This window comes from Sorex fumeus, unplaced genomic scaffold (genome assembly GCF_029834395.1).
Source record: "Sorex fumeus unplaced genomic scaffold, SorFum_2.1 ptg000029l, whole genome shotgun sequence".
NCBI classification, from domain to species: Eukaryota; Metazoa; Chordata; class Mammalia; order Eulipotyphla; family Soricidae; genus Sorex; species Sorex fumeus.
The window spans coordinates 13,164,474-13,168,446 of record NW_026606086.1 but is presented as its reverse complement, the minus strand read 5'-3'; the positions used below and the strand labels follow the sequence as shown (position 1 = coordinate 13,168,446).

Sequence of the window (3,973 nt, the reverse complement as noted above, 5' to 3'; positions counted from 1 at the left end):
ATGGGTGTTAGAATTTTGTATGACTGAAATCCAATCATGAACAGCTTTGTAAAATTAAAATAAAGTAAATAAAATAAAATAAAAGGGGAAAGAGATATACATATATGAAGAGATTCATGCAAATTATTGCACTGAAATGTGCACTATTTTTAGGCAAATTTGTGTAAAGTTTGCTCATTTCTGTTAATTGGATATTTTTATCAAAGCTATCATTATCAGATTAGAGGAAAACAGAAAACTCCAAAAACTAATCAGGTAACTAGTAGAAATTACAATCACATTTATAGAGTAGTGTAATGAAAAATCAAAACATAAAATATAATGATTTTAATAAACAGTAAATCAGAGAGGATCGGAATTAAGAAAACTATGCAATTGAGATTTAATCAGATCAGTGAAATAAAAGGATATGAGATATCACTTAAAAAAGAAAGTAGAAGAGGGACTGTTACAGTTGGACCAAAAATGACTCATGAATGGTTGAAAAGACTCAAAGCACTTCAGCAGCAGCATTGTGAAACAAGTTTCTAATACATCAATATTATAAATTATAGCACCACTGTTACCTGAACCATAATAATGTAAACAATAAGATAACAGAGGATTTTACTTAACTAGTCCTATTAATTTCCTTTTTAAAATTTATTTTATTCATTTTCAATTAGGCATCATCTGTTGTAATTCTGTTTACAAGAGTTTTAGTATATGACTTTACTTTTAAAAACATTGTATGGAGCAGTGGTTTTAACAGGAATTGCCTAAACCAACCTTGACCCCGGAGTTTAGGGAGAGGTATGAAAGAAATGGAGTGAAGAAGAAAGGAAGAAGAGATGAGTAGCAATTTTTAGCAGAGCTCAAGGGGACTCAGATACATGGATGATGTTGAAGAATGCTACAATATACAAACCACACAATCAACAACACTGAAATCTCAAGACTTGAGTTTTAATAACCAGATTTAAAAGGTTCCTGTAAAGATGGCAGTCTGGTGCTAGAAAGGTCAAGTAGGAGAGAGATTCTGGGAATACCGGTGGAGGGAAGTAGACACTGGTAGCAGGATCAGTGGTGGAACACTCGATGTCAAAAACTCAAATTTTAATAACTCTTTAATTCATTGTACTTTAATAAAATAAATTTGGTTGAATAGCCAAATAAATATTAGAGTGCCTCTTGCAGAAATTGTCTATTGAGACTCTGGCTTATTATGCAATTAATAATGATTTCCTATGCACCTAATTCCAACATCGCCCCCATCGTTGGTGTATCTTCTACCACTCCCACCACCCCAAGACCCCCCTTCAATCCCCATCCCAATTCAAATGTGTGGATCAGTTCTCTCAGTATGTTACTTTTTTTTTAGCCTTTGTTGCTACATTACTGTGTATTCTATGTCCCACATATCTGAAAGAACCTTTTGTATCTATCCCCTTCATTCTGAATGACTTCACTAAGCAGGATATCCTCTAGTTCCATCGTCCTGCTGTAAATTGCATGATTTTGTTTTCTTAGAGCTGCATAATATTCCATTCTGTATATATGCCACGCTTTTTAATTCATTCATCTGTGACTGGATATTTGGGTTGTTTTCATACTTTGCCTCTTCAAAAAAAGTGCAGTGATAACCATAGGCATGCTTATATCTTTTCAATTTTGTGGGTTTTGTATTATAGTTTTGCTTTTAAGTTGGAACTATATTTTTTATTGAATCCGCATGAGATACAGTTGCAGACTTATAAACTTTCATGATTACATTTCAATCATACAATGATCGAGTACCCATCCCTCCACCAGTGCCCATTCTCCACCACCAATTTTTCAGTATATGTCACACCTCCCTCACCCCTTCTCACCCTTTGCCCCTGGGACAGGCACATTTCCTCTTTCTCTCTCTCATTTTGGGTGTTACTGTTTGCAATAATAATATGGTACTAAACTGGCATCATGTTTGTCCACAGTCTACTTTCGGCAACATCTCCCATCCCAAGTGATCCCTACCACCATCATTTACTTTGTGGTTCATTCTCTATCCCAGCTGTTTTTTCCTCCAGCATGTGAGCCCAACTTCCAAACCATAGTGCGACTCTCCTGGCCCTTATATCTACTGTCCTTGGGTGTTAGTTTCCCATTCTTTTACTTTATATTCCACTAATCAGTGCAGTCATTCTATGTCTTTCCCTCTCTTTCTGACTTATCTCACTTAGCAGTATTCTTTCCATGTCCATCCACTTAGATACAAATTTCATGGTTTCATCTTTTCTAACAGCTATATAATATTAAAATTTTGGAAGATTTCACAAATTTGTAAGTCATCTACATGGAGGGCCCATTCTAATCTTCTCTGTATAATTTGAATTTTAGTATATGTTGGGCTGGAGCAATAGCACAGTGGGTAGTGCATTTGCCTTCCAAGCAGCCAACATGGCCGACCCGAGTTCGATTTCTCTGCCCCTCTAGGACAGCCTGGCAAGCTACTGAGAGTATCTCACCTGCACGGCAAAGCCGGGCAAGCTACCCATGTTGTATTTGATATGCCAAACACAGTAACAATTGTCACAATGAAGACATTACTGGGCCCGTTTGAGCAAATTGATGAACAACGGGAGGACAGTGACAGTAACAGTATATGTTGCCAAGGCAAGCACTGTTATTTTAGTTTTACCAGTCAAGCAACATGTTAATTGCAATACAACAATGAATTTCCACATTTCTCCACCAATAATCACAGGTTCCCTTCTACCCCAAAGCTGTTTCATTAATACACAGATCTTTAAGAGTATTTTTGGTAACATACCCCATATTGACTGGAGTTTAGTATCTAGTGTCTAACTTCTATACAGATATCTTTAGTATCAGATAGTAAACATATACAGATATCTTTAGTATCAGATAGTAACATATATCTTTAGTACCTAACTTATATACAGATATCTTGACTATACATCTTGTCCCTATGTTCTTTCAGATCCTTTCTATATTTTCTAATGTGCATTTTAGTTTCTGTAATCTAGGGTTGCATTTCTATATGCAAATAAAGATATAGTAAAGAAATAAAATACTTCTTCAAGTTCCTAAAAGAGTATATATATATATAAGATTTAACTGGCCCACTATCATCCCAGTACCACGTGGTCACTTAAGCAACTTTGCTACAGCCTAGATGCCTCAACCACTGTGACTACTATGGAAGTTCATTTAATGAGCATTGTATCCTTGAACCTTTGTATTGAATCAACAGTCTCATTGGCCAAGAAACTCTGGTTGACCACACTAAGCATTCTCATCATCCTGAGTATTGCTTAAAATCCCCAGTATCCAATTCTACTATACTTAAGGTGGATTTATATGATGTCCAAAAACATAAAATACCTACAATGCAAGTAAGTAAAGGAGATGAAAGACTTACATATGGAAAACTACAAATCACTATTGAAAGAAATAGAAGACAACAGCAGATATTGCATAAATATTACATATTCATAGTTTTGAAAATATAAATTTTCAAAATGACTATCCAACCCAAAGCAATGTTAAGATAGAATGCACTTAAATTTCTGAGATCAGGGGATATGGTACCACCAGCAGATCACCCTGTACCTGTGAGGCGAGTGCATCAGCAGCCTGTTGGCACTGTCAGACTTCCAGATACCCCAAAATTGCTGCTGTGCTTTGGCCAGACCCCAACAAATTGGAGCAAAGTTTACCAAGAAAGTAAACGGTCAAAAGTTAGGTATGTGGGAGACACACCCACAAACCACTTCTGGCTCAGCTATATAATTGGAGTCATGACCTCTCTGGTTCCTGATTGAATTGCTTCAAGGGTATTATCCCAGAGACTGAGAAACGAATCTCGGAACTCAAAGGCTTTTGGCAGAAATGCGTCCTGTTCCTGTAGTAGGTTACTGGCGCTGGGCCAATCCAGGTGAGAATAGGTGTCCTACCTTGGCCTGTTTCCCCCCGCAGCCCAGTGACTACC

The 3,973-nt window shown here is 36.8% G+C and overlaps 1 non-coding gene across 1 annotated transcript; it reads right to left on the bottom strand.

The window, feature by feature from the left end:
* Window positions 1–2,275: 2,275 nt before the first annotated feature.
* Window positions 2,276–2,379, bottom strand: LOC130024987 (U6 spliceosomal RNA). The gene has a single exon (XR_008792628.1). It is a non-coding gene; the product is annotated as a U6 spliceosomal RNA (small nuclear RNA).
* Between the last annotated feature and the right edge of the window lie 1,594 nt (window positions 2,380–3,973).